Genomic DNA, 20,542 nt, shown 5'->3' with positions numbered 1-20,542 from the left:
CCGCAATGTCCCTCGTGTATTTCTCTCATTACATACTCCGTTTGTGAAGGTCCAAAGCACCTCGCTAAGGGACCACCGAACATTTTACGGTATAGATTGCCTTGTTTTAAGCAGTACCGAGCAGCCTTTTTTCGAAGCGCATAAGCCTTTTTCTTGTCATCAGGGACGGTTCCATACTGCAAAAAAGCAACAATTTCGTTCCTCCAATCTCAGGTTAAATTATTAAAATTTACCTCATTTACATCAGGATCAAGAATTGAATAAGATAAATATATAACTGAGGCGTTTGCATCACTTGCCACGTCGGCCGCAGATGCGAGATTAGCTAGGGCGTATGCTTCAAAATTTTCGTCCCTTGGTATTTGTCTGACTTTCCAATTTTGAAATTGTTTTATCAATTCCCGTACCTTTTCCAAGTACTGCTGCGTCCTTGCTTCCCTGGCTGTATAAGTCCCCAGCATTTGATTAACTACGAGTTGTGAATCACTCTTGATTATAATCTAATTTATGCCAAGTTCCCATGCCAGTTCTAAACCTGCAATCATAGCCTCATATTCTACCTCATTGTTTGTTATGGAATGACATTTGATAGCTTGCCGAATGGTTTCCCCTGTAGGCGGTACCAATACGATCCCTAAACCTGCTCCCTGTACGTTAGATGAGCCATCAGTGAATAAAGTCCAAGTTCCTGGGTTAGCTCAATTGAACACCTGTAATTTTTTTCTGCTTCTAACTACATCCCCTTGTTCTTCTCAGACCAAAACAAAGCTTATTGCAACTTCCGAAACAGCAAGGTAAACGAGTAGTTTTTTCCCAGCTTTTGGTTTTGCTAGCAAAGGTGGATTTGATAAGTACGTTTTCAAATTCCTGAGTGCCTGTTGACATTCCTCATTCCATTCAAAATGATCCTGCTTCTTAATGGCTGAGAAGAATTTAAAACACTTCTCTGATGATTTAGAAATGAATCTTCCCAAGGTTGCAATTCTTCCTGTTAATCTTTGAACTTCTTTCTTGTTTGAAAGTATATCAGGAATTTCCTCAATGGCCTTAATCTGTGTAGGATTCACTTCAATACCACGGTTAGAAACAAGAAAACCCAAAAACTTACCTGAAGCAATGCCAAATGCACATTTTTCGGGATTTAACTTCATATTAAATTTGCGCAAAATTGAAAATGTGTCAGATAAGTGTGATATGTGATCTTTTGAGTACTGAGTTTTAACAAGCATATCATCTATATATACCTCTATAGTCTTTCCCAAATACTCTTGAAACATTTTGGTAACTAACCTCTAATATTTGCAGCTGCATTCTTTAGACCAAAGGGCATTACTTTATAACAGTAAGTCCACATGTCTGTTATGAATGAAGTTTTTTCTTCATCTCCCGGATCCTTTTTAATCTGATTATAACCTAAATATGCATCTAAAAAACTTAATAGTTCGTGACCTGCAGTTGCATCAATCAATTGATCTATGTGTGGTAGTGGAAAAGAATCTTTAGGGCAGGCTTTGTTAAAATCTGTGTAATCTACACAAACCCGCCACTTACCGTTCTTCTTTGGAACCACAACAGTGTTAGCTAACCAGTTAGGATACTTTACCTCTCGAATGGAACCAATTTTTAGCAATTTTTGGACTTCTTCTTGAATCACCTGATTCTTGAAAGTTCCTTGCTTTCTTTTCTTTTGCTTCACATGAGGGTATGATGGGTCTTCATTTAGTTTATGAGTCATCACCTCCGGTGGTATCCCTGTCATGTCGGAGTGGGACCAAGCAAAACAGTCCATATTAGTTTTCAAAAATTCAATTAACTTACCTTTTATACCTTGGTTAAGATTGACTCCAACATAGACTTTTTTATCGGGCCATTGAGCAAATAACACGACACTCTAATTCCTCTATTATTGTTTGGATATTTTCATTCTCTTCTAGTTCTTGAATGGTATCAGGCCTTGAGTCTACATTTGTTTGCCCTTGTTCAGTTGAGGTTTATGTTGTGAAGTCCCCAACTGCCTTCTGTAATTGCTATTTGCCTTCACTTCTCGTGCTTGTATTTGCAACGGAGTTGATAGCCCTGGATATATGTTGATCTCCACGAATTTGACAGATTCCCCATGGCGATGGAAATTTAATAACTTGATGCAAGGTTAAAGGAACAACATCCATTTTGTGGATCCATGGTCTCCCAAGAATCATGTTGTAAGCCATCTCCATGTCTACTACCTGGAACTTTGTATCTTTGACGACCCCTTCAGCAAATGTGGTAGTATTACCTCTCCTTTCGTGACAACACTGGAATTATCAAATCCAAATAGAGTATGCGCTTTTGGTATTACTCTATCTTCAGCTTGCATCTCACATAATACTCTTAGCAAAATAATGTTCACGGAACTACCTGGATCAATCAAAACTCGTTTTACATTAGTATCATGTACAATTAAAGATATTACCAGTGCATCGTTATGAGGGATTAATACACCATCTGCATCTGCATCATTTAAATGTAATATTGTCTTCCTCTAAAACATGTCGCACCCGTTTCCCTTGGGTAATTGTTACTTTGGAAATTTTGTTAGCTGCAGTATATGATATACTATTGACGTCTTCACCCCCACTTATAACGTTAATAGTTCTTTTGGGAGAAGGTGGTTTTGGAGGCTCCTGCATGTTTTTCATGTAAGCTTGCTTGCCTTTCTCACTGAGCAACTCAGTAAGATATCCTTGTTTTAATAAATGATCAACTTCACTTTGTAAAAATCTGCAATCTGTTGTTTTATGCCCGTGGTCATTATGAAACTCGCACCAATGATCAGGGTTGCGCCTGTTTGGATTCGATCTCATTTCCTTTGGCCATCGAACCTTATCTCCCATGCTTTTTAAAACAGCTACGGGCTCAGAGGTGTTGACGTTGAAGTTGTAACCACTAAATCTCGCTTTTAAATTTCTATCATCATCTCATAACTCATAGTTGTTTCACTCGTTCCTGAATCTTGATGAAGAGCTTGATTCTCTGTTTCTTGATCTGTGATCGTACCTTTGATTATCCTGCTTTGACCGTGAGTCTTTTCCCGCAGGTCCCATATAAGGCTCGTACCTATTTTTACCGGATCTTTTTTGGGTCTTCGCCCGTCTTGAACTTATCTTTTCTTCTTTTTGAAATCGTGGAACAATATCTTCCTCAATCCCCAACTTCGTGCTATACCTGTTATAAACATCATTCCACGTTGTAGCTGGGAATTCTCGAAGGCTTTCCTTAAGTCTCCTCATAGCTTCCGAACTTTTTTCATTCAAATTACTTGTGAAAGTTATCACTACCCAGTTGTCAGGTACGCGTGGCAATGTCATTCTTTCACGTTGAAATCTCTCCACGAATTCTCTAAGCAGTTCAGAGTCCCCTTGCTTGATTTTAAAAATATCCTCAATTCTTTTCTCTACTTTTTGAGCTCCCGGGTGTACTTTGTTGGTCTCTTGGTTTCCTTGAGTATTGTCATTGTTATTCGACATAATTGATGCAACAAGGAAGGTTAAGTGAAAAGAAAATAGATTATCAGATTCCCGGTAACGGAACTAATTTGTTTAACCAAAAAATAAAATTTCAGTCAAAGTTATAATTTAGAAGTACATGGGTTACTGATAATAAAAAGAATATGCAAAAGAAAGTAATTTGAGGTAACCAGAGTATAATCAGGAGAAAAACAAGTAAACCAAAGTATATTCCAGTAGTATCTCATGTCCTTACAATTGATCAGATACCTCCCTTTTATAGATATCTTGAAGATATGCGTTTTACCCAAATCATAATGAGGCTATTATGAATAATTAAAGACATTGAATGCTACGTTACATAATCATTATAATAAATACAAATTCTCTAACGTAAGCATTTAATGCCTGTCGAATTCTGTATCTGCACTCTTTACTATGGTCAGATCCATTCCTTTTGATTCTTGGATATAAATGACTTAAATAGGTATGGGCACTGAATCCCTTGAATGGCCACCTGTGCCTCTTCCTTTGCCTTTGCTCGTTTCTATTGCTGCCCGTGCCTCTTGACTAATTATAAATTTTTGACTATTTGACCAGTCCACGTGTCTCGACACGTCACCTTTATATATAAATGCAATTTTTCCCAATACAGGAAACCTTCGGTGTTTGTCCCCCCATGTGGAGACAACAAAATTTTGTAATTCAAAACAAGGATTTGAGAATTGCACATGAAATCAGCGTCAGGGCAAGCGCTCGGCGCAGGACTGGACGTTGTGTTGCGGGATTTTTCCTTCTTCGTTCGGGACAAGGTTATTTCGGTCCTACATAATCCTAACTCGTATAAAAGGGGCCCGAAAGCTAATTTGGAGGATATCTAACATACTTTGAAAGAACATTCACGTGGGGGAACAAACACCACGCTTGGAGGAGGCCTCTAACTATATTTTCTTCTCTTCTCTTCCTTTAATTTCATAGTTCATTAGTTCTAGAGTTTTGGTTGCTGCATGAACGTTGTAGTTTGAAGCTTGAATTGTTCTTATTATTTTATCATATTGGTTTATTTATTCAATCTTGCGCTTAATTATTTGATTGCTTGATCACCAATTGAATACTATCTACAAATCTATGATTGAACTCAGGAGAGGAAATTTTAGATTGCATATAAGATTGAGTAGAGCGAGATTTTGAACTCAAGCATCGGAAAAAGATTTGCGGTTAGGATAGAAATATACCTAATCGTCTTGTTTGGTTATTATACGGGAATTATAAATGCGATCTTGTAAATCCTAATTTCATAGGAATATAGGTGTTGGGTTAGCTTGAATAGGCGAGTTGTACTTCGGAAGAAGGCTACGGGCAATATTAACCCCGTCAATCAATAAACTAGATAAATTAATTAGACAATTTAAGTAGAAAATTCAACGGGATTATTAGCTAACCCAAAGCTTTAGAATATTCACTCACAATGAATTCGTCTTTAAGCTTGTCGTTGTTTTCTTTAATCTCTTAATTTGTTACTCTAGATTAATTTTAATTAAATATTCATACGTTAGGATTTGCTTGAATAGATTAATTGTTTGGTTTAATTAGTTGATAGTTAATCACATGTCTCCGTTGGTACAATATCTGAAATTACAATCCTATATTACTTGTCGACCACGTATACTTACGTGTGCGTTTGGGAGCAACATTAAGTAATGTTGGACATGAAACTTTGTCGGCCGTTGAAACCAAACCTAAAAAGAAACTTATATAGAATTAAAAATTGAAAATCTCTATTAACATTACAAGTCATTAAAAAAATCACTTGCCATTTATTTCGTTCCATAACCAAGTGCGAGCACACATTAAAGCCTCCAAAGCAGTAGGATGAAGTCTACTACGATGCGGACTAATCAATCTCCCACTAGTACTAAATGCAGATTCTGAAGCAACGGTAGAGACAGGAATGACTAAGAGGTCACGAGGCATTTTTTTTAAAGTAGGAAATTTTAATTCGTTTATCTTCCACCAACTTAAAATGTCAAATGATGGTGTGTGGGGTAGTACATTTTCTTCTAAATAAGAATACAATTCCGATCTTGGGTTCACGTTTGAGCTACTCGACGCGACAAACCTATCAAAACTAGACCGTCGGTCACCTTCCGAGGTTTGGACAAAAATGTCTACAAGTTAGGGTAAATTTGATTTGTTTGTAAATTAAATTTATTTAACTTGTGAATAGATTCATAATGATTTTTGTATGTAGAAGTATGTAAAAATAATACTATCCAATAAATGCTTAGTGATTTGGTCTGCATACACTCCACCCTCTGACTACAGAGAAAATAGTATAACAAAAAAATCATTATTTCTCTTTTTGTGGTTATCTATTTTTAACTCGTAGTGGTGGTATTTAGAGTATTAAATTTTAACTTTCTAACAACACCATAAATTTATGAGATTTAGCCTATTTATTCAAGATTTTCATTTTTTACTATATCTTAGGATAAATTCTCAAAAAGTTTTTACTTATACAATCCAGAGGGAAAGCAAATAATTGCTGCATGAATTAATTTGAATTTTGTAATATCACCAATAAATGGAAGAATTGATTAGACCAAATTATTTAACTCTAAAGTTTTTGTTCTGTACATTTATTTATTATTGAATGTCATTACATTACAAGCTATAATAATAATTTATCTTTTATATATATATATATATATATATATATATATATATATATATATATATATGAAAATAATTAGCCAGGCAAGCTTTACAGGAACCCACTTTCGAGTTCAACCGTCAATAGCCTGAGGACTATTACGTATCACCTCATTAAATCGCTTAATTATAGTAAAATGATGTGATTTAGCATAAACATAAGGTACATATAGTATATATATCCAGTAATTGTTCCTTAATCACGAATGAGTTCGAACCCGCTGTTGTGATTTATGAATATTCTTTATTCAATTGCTCCGTACGAACTCATTTTTCCTTTGAACATTTTACATCAAAATCACCATGAATTTACATGTTTTAATCTATTTTAACGTTCTTCTTTTAAGGTAAGAATTTATCTGCACCTGATATTTACATAATTGCGCAATTTAATTCCTTATCAATTACAGTACGATATAACCTTATATATTACGTACAAATTAAATTGAAAATACATAACATCTCACTGTTGTTAAGTGACAAATGTCCATATAAAAAACACAATACATTTTTTATTTATTAGTTTAGTGTAATCATCAAATGATAAATATTAACCGGTCATTTATTTGGATTTCAACAATAACAACAACATACCCAGTATTATTTGGATTGGAATATAAAATATGAGCATAGGTTAAACGTGTGGAATTCTCCATATATGGTGGGCCAATTGCATATAAAAAAGAGTTCATGCCCTAAATTCCCCTAAATTATTCAACTTTTGTCAGTTTTCTACTTAAATTATCAGGTGTCTCCAAAATCTCATTGAACTATATTCCTCTATAGAAAAAAACCCTCGAAGCATTTATAATAGTACACATGGTACACGCTCTAATAAATAGACTTTGGGCCTAACTCAACCCCAAAAGTTAGCTCAAGAGGTGAGGATTGTCCAAGTCCATATAAGGAGACCACTCATTCCCTTCATTGTTGATGTGGGACCCAACACCCACTCTCACGCCCAGAATTGGATATCTGGAGCGTGGACAATTATGGAGCCCAACATCGGAAGATCGGAATGGGTCATGTTCTAATACCATGATAAATAGACTTTGGGCCCAACTCAACCCCAAAAGCTAGCTCAAGATGTGAGGATTGCTCAACTCTATATAAGGGACCACCCACCCCCTTCATTGTCGATGTGGGACTCAACACGCTCATAATTATAAATAAAAAAAACTGCCATGTGGCATTATACGAGATTATCTAACTGAGTCTACAACCCTTCTAAACTATTATTTCTTTACGGGAACCTACTTAAACTATGTGGTGTACTTAAAACCCCTATAAACTATATTACTTTATATAGTAAAACCCCATGTTAAATTCATAGAGGTGCGTCAGTATAACTATATTAACTTAAGACTTGTATGAAAATTTTGATGTATTGTACTCGTTGTATATTACTCTCGGATGATGACTGACTAATTCTAAATATTTTGGCTAAATGGATATAATACAATATGTTATTTTTAGCTTTAATTATGGTTGTACTTTATGATATGTTCAGTTGAATAAGTCCTTGTTTACATTAACTGTGCAGTAAAAAAAACAAACGAAAGCATATATGCATTTCTGGAAAAAACATCTTATATCACACAAACAAATAAAGAAGAAAGGTGAACAAATAAAGAAGAAGGGTGAAAAAAAGAACAAAGCTAAAATATACAGGAAATAAGAAAAAAATAAAAAAATATAATTTTAAAAAAAAGTTAAGCTTAATTAGCCAAACACGCGGTAGCTGGGGCCATTTTGATGGCTATTTTTACCTTTTACGTGTTTTTTTATGTGATTTATTTCACACACTAGTGTAATTTTCCGTGCTTCACGCGGTTATTAAAAAATTAAATAGTTATGTTATTATTTTTATATACAAATAATGTATATACTAATATCTGTCATATATACATGATTTTACCATCTTTCACGATTCTTCTCAAATCGTTATATAATTTTAGATCTTATATAAAAATGGAATCTGTGAGAGCATTTCAGGTTAAATATTGAAAACTTATTAAAACTCATCTAGATCAATATATGTGAGCTTGAATTGGAAACCTATAAAATAGAAAAACTAAAGAAAAGGAGAAATGATGATGATGTAAAATCTAGGAAAGTAAACCTAAATATCGCTTGCTTTCTTTTCTTTCTCTAAGGCATTTTTGTTAATATTTTATTTCTTAGTTCTTACTATTAATTGCTTACACATAAGTTTTATAATATTATATTGATAGTTTCTCATTAATTTATCGCAAATAAAATTTAAACAAACAGTAAAAGGAGAAGGAAACAGAAAAGGACATAGAAAAAGAGAAGGAAACAGAGAAGGATACAGAAAAAGAGAAGAATTTTGTTTTTTTAAAAAGGAGAGACTATCTATTAAATTATCCCTCTCTTGCATGAAAATTTCTGCATCCAATCCCTTCTTCCTTTCAAAAACTCCAAATTATAGAGTCTCTGTTCATTTATTTCCTCATTCTCTTTACCCTCGCTTCAACACAATATATTGATCTTAATCCATAGTCAAATTTTGCGTCTCTCCAAACAACATAGACTCTTCGAGCAACTTTGTTTGATACCATCGTAAAAATAGATAACCATAAACGTTAGAAGAATAGGATCCCTACTTATGAAAATCATTTATGGTCAGTCTTCTAACATTCAGTGTCAAAATACAAGGGCAGAAAGAAAAAAAGTGAACTATTGAATAATATATTACTCCGTAACAATACTATGCATGTCTAAATTGAAAAGTGGCTATATTAAAATATTAGAGAAAGAGGACAGTACTTAGAGGAGCAACACAAGAATTAAAAATGGCACAAATTTCTAACTCAACTTATATAAATAATGGATATTTGTATTCGTTCCAAATTAATATCACTTCGATTATGTATTACTGGATAAGCTAGTGGCTAATAATAATTGTTTTAAATATAAAAAATTGTGTTAATCCCTTAGTATAGTAAATACTCAATTTTAAGTCGTCTGAGATCTTAACTCTCTAGCAATATTTTAAATTTAGGTAACTTTAATTTGAAAACAAAAAGGAAACAACAACAAACAGATAAGAAACTAAACATTACATTATTAGAATTCTTAGTAAAATAATTGGTTAAGGGGATATGATTGTCATTATCTTGAATAGCAGCTACATGGATAAATAATAAACCATGAAGCCAACTTTTCTCAAGAGTTCTCTTTCTCTTCCACTTCCTTTTTCATCGTCAACCACGCACAACACTGATGCCACCACCAGCAATGGCAACCGAAACACTATTGTCTTCGGAAGGCAGTGAAGCGACCCTATTTACCGTCAAATCTTTGTTGGCATAGTCGAAGGCCTTGAAAAGTCACCTGCTGAGCATAAAACGCTAAGCACGTACATCAGTTTCTACTATTTACACGCATAAATCTTCAGACCTTAAATCGAGACATGGAGTAAATCTCGATTATGTAGTGAACAAAATCATGGTGTGATTCTTGGGTTGGAATATGACCTCATATAAGTCCAACAAACTTTTACGACATTTATGGAGGTAATTACAAGTCCGTTATGAAATTTAAAACTATCAAACATTTATGGAGGTATTTATAATACTCCATTACAAAGAGAGACTTAAGGGGAAGTTACGAAGAAAGATGAATCGGTACAACAATAAGGCATCAAATAGTAGGATAGCATAAATGATAACTAATTATGGTACAATTAATTTTTTTCATAACCATTTTTAAAGCAAAAAATATGAAATATATGCTAAAATTCTGAGAAAAAAGATAAATAATAAAGCTGGTCAAAGAGAAGTGTCATCATCTTTTAGCCCTCTTTTATATATAGATATATACATTTTGTCAAATAAGCAACAAGGGGTTGCTAATAACCAATTCAAGAGCATTTTTGGGATAAGGAATAGTTTAAGTAGAATACTAATAAAAGTTGAGTATTTAAGGAGGTTTTATGTTATTAAAAATATAACATATATATATATATATATATATATATATATATATAAATAACAGTACCAAGGTAGCACATGACTATAATAAACCTAAAATGACTTATAAAAGCTTCTCCCACAAGCCACTTCCTTGTTTCCCTCCATTTTCCCTCCGACCGGAGAAATCAAGCAGGGCGTATTAGAGAAACACAACCTTTTCCAAAACTCAGGCCATACGAATTTCAAGCAGAGAGTAGATATATATGGATTTCATCCGAACCCGAACATATGAGTTAGTTCTAATTTCTCCTGTTGATTCATTAATTTAGTTCTATTTGTGGGGTCCAGCCCCTTAATTTAAGGAAGAAGTTTTCTTCCTTGCTTTTCAGTTTTCAATATAGGCTGCAGAACATTGAAATGTCAAGTATGGGAGGCTCGTTTTTGCCGCTCTCATTTTTTATCACAATCTCAGAGGAAAATATATCTGAGAGCTAGAAAGAAAGAGTGAGGTTTCACAGACAGGGTATAAGAAAATAGTCTGTGAAGAAAAATAGAGAGTGTGAGCAATATTGTAGTGAGGTGAAATATCAAAAGAGGGTTATTTCTTTTGAGTATTGTAGTGGTTTTTGTAGTATTTTACTCGGGCCTACAAAGTGTAAATTCTTTACTATAGTGATATCAGTTGCTCCTCTCGGGGTCGTGGTTTTTCTCTTATTCAGAAGAGTTTTCCACGTAAAAATCTTGGTGTCATTGTTACTCTTTTATTCTTGTTAATTACCGTATCTCGGTGCTACATTATTATTCCGTTTTTATTACCGTGAATATTATTTTGGTAGGGGGGTTTTTCCCAACAACTGGTATCAGAGCACAAGTTCTGCTCGTTCACTGAAATACTATTCATTATCGGTAGTACTATACTCGGTGAAAAATAAATGTCCGGAGTAAAGTACGAGGTAGCAAAATTCAACGGAGATAACGGTTTCTCAACATGTCAAAGAAGGATGAGAGATCTGCTCATCCAACAAGGATTACACAAGGTTCTAGATGTTGATTCCAAAAAGCCTGATACCATGAAAGCTGAGGATTGGGCTGACTTGGATGAAAGAGCTGCTAGTGCAATCAGGTTGCACTTATCAGATGATGTGGTAAATAACATCATTGATGAAGACACTGCACGTGGAATTTGGACAAGGTTGGAAAGCCTATACATGTCCAAAACGCTGACAAATAAATTGTACCTGAAGAAGCAGTTATACGCCCTACACATGAGTGAAGGTACGAATTTTTTGTCACATTTAAATGTGTTTAACGGACTAATCACACAGCTTGCCAACCTCGGAGTGAAAATCGAGGAAGAAGATAAAGCCATCTTGCTATTGAACTCGTTGCCATCTTCGTACGATAATTTGGCAACAACCATCCTGCACGGTAAGACTACTATTGAGTTGAAAGATGTCACATCGGCTCTTCTACTCAATGAGAAGATGAGAAAGAAGCCTGAAAATCAAGGACAAGCTCTCATCACAGAAGGTAGAGGCAGTAGTTATCAAAGGAGTTCGAACAACTATGGTAGATCCGGAGCTCATGGGAAGTCAAAGAACCGATCTAAAACAAGAGCCAGAAATTGCTACAACTGTAATCAACTAGGTCACTTCAAAAGAGATTGCCCAAATCCAAGGAAGGGCAAAGGTGAAACCAGTGGCCAGAAGAATGACGACAACACAGCCGCCATGGTGCAAAATAATGATAATGTTGTCCTCTTTATTAACGAGGAAGAGGAATGCATGCACCTGTCAGGTCCAAAGTCGGAATGGGTGGTTGACACAACGGCATCTCACCATGCCACACCGGTAAGAGATCTTTTTTGCAGATATGTAGCAGGTGATTTCGGCACAGTAAAAATGGGTAACACAAGTTACTCAAAGATTGCGGGGATTGGTGACATTTGTATCAAGACAAATGTCGGATGCACATTGGTTCTAAAGGATGTGCGGCATGTACCTGATTTGCGGATGAACTTGATCTCGGGAATTGCTTTAGACCGAGATGGATACGAGATTTATTTTGCAAATCAAAAGTGGAGACTCACTAAGGGATCATTGGTGATTGCAAAGGGAGTTGCTCGTGGCACGTTGTACAGGACAAATGCAGAAATATGCCAAGGTGAATTGAACGCGGCACAAGATGAGATTTCTGTAGATTTATGGCACAAAAGAATGGGTCATATGATCGAGAAGGGATTGCAGATTCTTGCCAAGAAATCACTCATTTCTTATGCCAAAGGTACAACTGTAAAACCTTGTGACTACTGTTTATTTGGTAAGCAGCATAAAGTCTCATTTCAGACATCGTCTGAAAGAAAATTGAATATACTTGATTTAGTATATTCTGATGTTTGCGGACCAATGGAAATTGAATCAATGGGCGGTAACAAATATTTTGTTACTTTTATTGATGATGCTTCACGAAAATTATGGGTTTATATTTTGAAAACCAAAGATCAGGTGTTTCAAGTTTTCCAGAAATTTCATGCTCTAGTAGAAAGGGAGACGGGTCGAAAGCTAAAGCGCCTCCGAAGTGACAATGGAGGTGAGTACACTTCAAGGGAATTTGAAGAGTATTGTTCAAGTCATGAGATCAGACATGAAAAGACAGTTCCTGGAACCCCACAGCACAATGGTGTAGCCGAGAGGATGAACCGCACCATTGTGGAGAAGGTGAGAAGCATGCTCAGAATGGCTAAACTGCCTAAGTCATTCTGGGGTGAAGCAGTTCAGACAGCCTGTTACCTGATCAATAGGAGTCCATCAGTTCCGTTGGCGTTTGAAATCCCAGAGAGAGTTTGGACCAACAAGGAGGTGTCCTACTCGCATCTGAAGGTGTTCGGTTGCAGAGCTTTTGCACATGTACCAAAAGAGCAGAGAACAAAGCTGGATGATAAATCTGTTCCCTGCATATTTATCGGATATGGAGATGAAGAGTTCGGGTACAGACTGTGGGATCCTGTAAAGAAGAAGGTCATCAGAAGCAGAGATGTAGTCTTCCGAGAAAGTGAAGTTGGAACTGCTGCTGATATGTTAGAAAAGGCGAAGAATGGTATAATTCCTAACTTTGTTACTATTCCTTCTACTTCTAACAATCCCACAAGTGCAGAAAGTACAACCGACGAGGTTGCCGAGCAGGTGGAGCAACCTGGTGAGGTTATTGAGCATGGGGAGCAACTTGATGAAGGTGTCGAGGAAGTGGAGCACCCCACTCAGGGAGAAGAACAACCTCAACCTCTGAGGAGATCAGAGAGGCCAAGGGTAGAGTCATGCAGGTACCCTTCCACAGAGTATGTCCTCATCAGTGATGAGGGGGAGCCAGAAAGTCTTAAGGAGGTGTTGTCCCATCCAGAAAAGAACCAGTGGATGAAAGCTATGCAAGAAGAGATGGAATCTCTACAGAAAAATGGCACATACAAGTTGGTTGAACTTCCAAAGGGTAAAAGACCACTCAAATGCAAATGGGTCTTTAAACTCAAGAAAGATGGAAATGGCAAGCTGGTCAGATACAAAGCTCGATTGCTGGTTAAAGGCTTCGAACAAAAGAAAGGTATTGATTTTGACGAAATTTTCTCACCTGTTGTCAGAATGACTTCTATTCGAACAATTTTGAGCTTAGCAGCTAGCCTAGATCTTGAAGTGGAGCAGTTGGATGTGAAAACTGCATTTCTTCATGGAGATTTGGAAGAGGAGATTTATATGGAGCAGCCAGAAGGATTTGAAGTAGCTGGAAAGAAACACATGGTGTGCAAATTGAATAAGAGTCTTTATGGATTGAAGCAGACACCAAGGCAGTGGTACATGAAGTTTGACTCATTCATGAAAAGTCAAACATACCTAAAGACCTATTCTGATCCATGTGTATACTTCAAAAGATTTTCTGAGAATAACTTTATTATATTGTTGTTGTATGTGGATGACATGTTAATTGTAGGAAAAGACAAGGGGTTGATAGCAAAGTTGAAAGGAGATCTGTCCAAGTCATTTGATATGAAGGACTTGGTCCCAGCACAACAAATTCTAGGGATGAAGATAGTTCGAGAGAGAACAAGTAGAAAGTTGTGGCTATCTCAGGAGAAGTACATTGAACGTGTACTAGAACGCTTCAACATGAAGAATGCTAAGCCAGTCAGCACACCTCTTGCTGGTCATCTAAAGTTGAGTAAGAAGATGTGTCCTACAACAGTGGAGGAGAAAGGGAACATGGCTAAAGTTCCTTATTCTTCAGCAGTCGGAAGCTTGATGTATGCAATGGTATGTACTAGACCTGATATTGCTCACGCAGTTGGTGTTGTCAGCAGGTTTCTTGAAAATCCTGGAAAGGAACATTGGGAAGCAGTCAAGTGGATACTCAGGTACCTGAGAGGTACCACGGGAGATTGTTTGTCCTTTGGAGGATCTGATCCAATCTTGAAGGGCTATACAGATGCTGATATGGCGGGTGACATTGACAACAGAAAATCCACTACTGGATATTTGTTTACATTTTCAGGGGGAGCTATATCATGGCAGTCTAAGTTGTAGAAGTGCGTTGCACTTTCAACAACTGAAGCAGAGTACATTGCCGCTACAGAAACTGGAAAGGAGATGATATGGCTCAAGCGATTCTTTCAAGACCTTGGATTGCATCAGAAGGAGTATGTCGTCTATTGTGACAGTCAAAGTGCAATAGACCTTAGCAAGAACTCTATGTACCATGCAAGGACCAAACACATTGATGTGAGATATCATTGGATTCGAGAAATGGTAGATGATGAATCTCTAAAAGTCTTGAAGATTTCTACAAATGAGAATCCCGCAGATATGCTGACCAAGGTGGTACCAAGGAACAAGTTCGAGCTATGCAAAGAACTTGTCGGCATGCACTCAAACTAGAAGACAGTGCTACCTCCTCTGGATGAATGAGACTGGAGGGGGAGATTGATGATGTCCATCTCATTGAAGAAGTATTAGGCATGTGCCTAATAAGAGTTTTCTTTGGTTTGGTAGTCAACCTTGTTGACTTGGTTTGGTTGGTAGCCAACCTTATTGAATTAGTTTGGTTTGGTAGCCAACCTTGTTGAATTTCTTTGGTTTGGTAGCCAACTTTGTTGAATTGTGAAAAGTGTGTGTAAATTGTCAAATATTGTAGGCTTTAGAGGGTGAAGCTTTGGCTATAAAAGGAGAGCTTCAACTCTCATTTCTTCACACCAACAAAGAGAGAAAGAAAGAGTGAGGTTTCACAGACAAGGTATAAGAAAATAGTCTGTGAGGAAAATAGAGAGTGAGCGATATTGTAGTGAGGTGGGAATATCAAAAGAGGGTTATTTCTTTTGAGTGTTGTAGTGGTCTTTGGAGTATTTATCTCCGACCTACAAAGTGTAAAATTCCTTACTATAGTGATATCAGTTGCTCCTCTCGGGATCGTGATTTTTTCCCTTATTCAGAAGGGTTTTCCACGTAAAAATCTTGGTGTCATTGTTACTCTTTTATTCTTGTTAATTACCGTATCTCGGTGCTACATTATTATTCCGCTTTATTACCGTGAATATTATTTTGGTAAGGGGTTTATTCCCAACACACATATACTTAAAACAACAACCTGCAAAATTATCTTTAGTTAATATTCCTGGACACAGCATCTTTTTGATGGTAATGGCGATACAATTAATAGTGTTTTTGATCTCTTCAAATATGATATTGAATTAAATCTTTTCCTTTATGTTTTCTTGTAGATTTTTATATTGGAGCACATTCCAAAAGTTGTTAGACAGCTTAAAATAGACACTAATGATATGCCATCTGCAACTTTTCCCTTGGTTCTAAGATGGTTAGATCAACTGAGTAAACTGACCGAGAATAACTGCTCCAGGACGTATGTTTCTTGGATGCTTCAATTGTTTGGTCAGTTAACACATGATGAAGTAAGTTATCCATCCCACCCAGTTATTTGCCCTGACTAAATAGGTATGCATTTAAAATCAGTATTTTCGTTATTATGTTAATTCCATGCAGCTGCATGTGTCTTACTATAGTCCTCTAATTATGATTTTGATAGGTTTATTCAGTAAAGTATTAGTTTTAGGTATTTTTTTTACCCCTCCCTAGGAGCTCCCCCATTTTGCTCCCTTAGCGACTCGAACCCACAACCTCAAGGTTAGAGCTCAAGGTTAGAGGTGAAGGGTGCTTGCCCCTTCAGCAACCCTCTCTTGTCTTTTAGGCAGTTTTGGAATTCAGGTATTATAAATGAAGAACATTTGTAGTACTTTGCATCTGCATTTGCACTGTTTTTGCTCTGAATGCTACTACATGAGTGATCCAACTTCGTGTCGGTATTTCAGATTTTCGTGTCACCTTTGTCTAGTTTCTTGGAGGTCTTTGTCGTATCCTGCTATGTTCAGATATACCATGTTAATACGGGGTGTTTATTATTCAAAGTTGTGGGATTTGTATCTGCTGTTAGATGCAAGTAATTGATCCATTTGGTAAAATCGGCTCAACAATGAGGTTTTAGTTTATGTCTAATTTTTTTTAATTTTATGTCAGTTAGTATCTTTGAAGTTTGCTTCCCCTTTTGAGCTTGTATTTTGTGTCTTAGATATTTGATTATCATCTTCCCTTAGATTAATCTTCCCAAGTGTGCTACAAGTTTCTCAGTAGTTGCTCCATGTCTTGTTTGGCTTTGTTGTTTGCGCTTGGTTTTCTAAGCTTTGTCTATTGATGACAATCCCAGCTCTGTCTATAATATATAGTTCAAAATAATCTAAATGGAAGCATTTTTTTGTTAGAAATATCGTTTTATGGTCTTATAATTAAGATTGGGTAGGTCTATACAGTAAAGTCTTAGTTTTAGTTAGTTTTAGAGTTTATATTTTATTATATGATTATATTATAGTTAGGTTGCATGATGTACTTCATCAAAAAAATAGTTAGGTTACATGATGTATTAAGATAAATAAGGCAGCTCTGTCTATAAATAAAGAAATTTTCACTTCACTTTTTAGTCAAAACAATAACACTAAGATTGGAAGCGTGCACAATAGATGAAGCCCGTGAACATTAGGATAAAATCAGCTTTGTTACCAACAATAGCTTCACAGGATTCAACTAGGTAGGTGGGATTAAAAAGGGTTAACATTTTTGCTACTTGGTACTAATTTAGGTTCATTTCTGCACTTAACTAACTTGAGTTAACTTGTCTTATTAGGTGGTCCTTAAGTCAATTGAGTAATTCACACTTCGTTAAAACTCGATCTAGTCAGTCCATCCCACATAGCTCAAAATGCAGAGACTTTCACTTCACATTTAAGTCAAAACAATAGGACATTCTAAAAACATGCACAATTGGCAAAGCTGTCTTAGCCTGATGTAGTTAGGATAGAATTGGCTTAGATATGATACTTAAGTAATATCTGTGTGCATTGGCCTTGTTATTCCCCGATAAAGGAGACATGGTCGCTTGGACAAATAGCTAAATCTATTTCACTCAACACAGTTAGGTTAAAATCAACGTAAAAAGGGACTTGGGAAGGGTAAGTTTCCTAGGAACAGCTCAGTGCGCTTTCTCCCAAACCTGCTGGTTCATAAATTTGCTTGTTGTCTATGTGACCTAATTAATATAGTGTTCTAGAAATGTAACATTTTCCGTTTCTTGTTGTTTCACTTTAGATCATATGGTATCCATATAACGGGCTATCTGTCCCGGCTCCATACATTGAGCAAGTTCCTATGGGTTGTTCTCTGACCTCCATTTTATGCATGGAGAAATGCGTTTTGCATGATCCTACACTCAGAGCTGATGTGGATCGTCCTTCTGAGAGCATCTCCTTTTACCGTGAGGAACTCATTCATGTTCATAGCTGTACCCGTCAAATTTATAGAAGTGAAAAGAAAAATTGGTGTGAGACAAGTGCTGAATTTTTGAAGCATTGGGATAATCGTAAGGATTACTTGGTGAATCTGATTGATGCAGGTACCACTACCTAGATTGTTTCTTGTTTAACCAAAAATCTGAATCTTTGGTCAAAGTTAGAAAGAAATTCGGGTTACTGATAATCAGGAGACGAAAATAAAATATTTTTGAGAATGATGGTAAAGCAGTAAATAATTTTGTATTTCAGTAAGATCTCAATCGTATTTCGTCTCCTTATAGATGTTGAGTCTTTCCCCTTTTATAGTTGATTCAAGGAGAAGATATAATGCCTTTGTTTTAATGAGGCAATTATGAGCAATAAATGATATTTAAAAGAAACGTTACACAATCATTTCTATTTAATTCAGATTCTCTAACGAATTTGACATTTAATGCATCAGATTCGTATCTTCAACTTCTTCTGATCTTTGATCTTTAAACGACTCGAATAGGTACGAGACTCGTACCTATTTTAGTAACGGTCCACACCTATGTTGGTTTCTTTTTCCCCTATCTGTTGTTGCCCGTGCCTCTTGGCTATTTATTGCGTTTTGACCTTTTGACCAGTCCACGTGTCATGACACGTCATCTTCAATATTCAGACTCAGTTTTTTCCTAATACAGATAGTCCCCCCACTTTTCATTTATTTATCCATTAAATATTTGGGAAGTGGACCTTCACAAAAAGGGAATTTTTTGCTGTAATCAATGCTATGACAGTACTGACGCCCCAGTTGTCTTTTCTATTTAATGCTCTGCACACGTGTCACTTTCCGATTGGTTTTGTAATTCTGCAGCCTTTTTCCAAGGTTTATTCATCTCTTATATTCACGAAGCGATAGTTGCCTTTATTATAGGCTTTCCATCATTACACTTCTTTGCTTGACGGTTGCTATTATATACATATATATCCTTTTTCCCTTTGTCCTTTTCTTCATAAACCCTTAACAAATCCTTTACTCTTTATTTCTACCCCTTTCTCCTTGTGTTCATCCTTTTCTCTGCAATGACATCTCCGAATCCTAACCCTAAAAGAATCCCAATTCTTGATAGCTTCCCCAATGCCCCTATAAGACAAAGAAGAGGAAGAGGTGGCAGACTTCGTAGCCTAGGATCCGTTCGTGGTGGTGTCTCTGGTTCTGTCATGCCTTCTTCTAGCTCCGGTACTATTTCCAGAGGTTCTATCACTAAGAAATCTTCCTCTAAAGGTAAAGAACTTCCCGAGCCTCTCCAAGAGCCTTTAGTTGAGGAAATAGTACCCAACGACCTATCTTTTGAGAATGATAGGAAATCTCTTCGTGAGCAAGTTGTCAATTTAGAGAAAGCTGACACTTTCCCTTATTTAATCACTGAACCTTTGGTTTCTATTATTCGAAAAGATTGCAACTGGAGAAGTGATTTTCGTATAGTAATCCCTAATCCAAATCAAAGAATATCTTATTTTAGGATTGGATTTTCTTTTGTTTATACTTACCCCTTCACTTTGGGATTTATTCCTGCTATTGGCCCAGTCATACTTGATTTCTGTCGTTTTTTCAAAATTTGTTTGGGACAAATTGGTCCCCTTGTATGGAGAACAGTGGCTTGTTTGAGGTATTTATCTGTTAAAGCCGGTGTTGATTTTTCCTTTCCCCGCCTTATTCATCTTTACCACCCCAAGTTATTTCGCAATGGAGTTTTTACTCTAACTGCAAGAAGTAAAAAGGTCTTAGTAAACCCTAAAGATGACAAGGACCGCGGGTGGTACACTCGTTATGTTGCGGTACGCACAGTTGATTTGGTGGGTGAAATAAATATCCCCTTCCCTGAGAAGTGGAACTTTGCACGTAAGTTTTTTTTTTACTTACCGTTCTTACCTCTTAAGAATTTCAACTTCTTTTCTAATTTCATCCTTTTATACTTTTCTATAGCAACCATGGGAGATGTGGAACCCGTTCTTAATTTCCGTGGTTGGGTAGATTTAATCATGAAAGTCGTGCCTATGGATGCGAGAACGTGGAAATCCATTTCCAATTTACATGGTTGGAGAGTGAAAACTCACGGTATGCGTCTCTTTATCATTTTTCGTATGACAAGTCCTTTATTTTTTCTAACTTCTTTTTTTTTTAAATCCTTCTTTTTGTCAGGATTTGCTATTCGAGGAATGACAACCGAAGTGGCTACTGCCCTTCGAGCCTCTTCTGGTACTTCTCTTTCTGTGGAGAGAACTCAAGCTAGGCTGTCAAAGAGGAAAGTTGTAGAAGAAGATTATGAGGACGATGAAGACGAAGACACCTCTTTGATAGGTAGACCAAGAGCCAGGAGACGCATAGTTTCCGAGAATGAAGTTGAAGTTACCCCTGTCTATGCCTCTCTTACTGAACCTGTTCACATTCCCTCTAAAGATGAAACCACTCCGAGGGACACCAACGAATCTATTCATCGTCTCTTCGTTGGTGGTTTTGAAAGTGGAGAACTAGGTCCAGTTTTAGA

This window comes from Nicotiana tabacum, chromosome 10 (assembly GCF_000715075.1).
Source record: "Nicotiana tabacum cultivar K326 chromosome 10, ASM71507v2, whole genome shotgun sequence".
NCBI lineage: Eukaryota > Viridiplantae > Streptophyta > Magnoliopsida > Solanales > Solanaceae > Nicotiana > Nicotiana tabacum.
The sequence above is the reverse complement of the archived record's forward strand: the minus strand, read 5'-3'. Positions refer to the sequence as shown.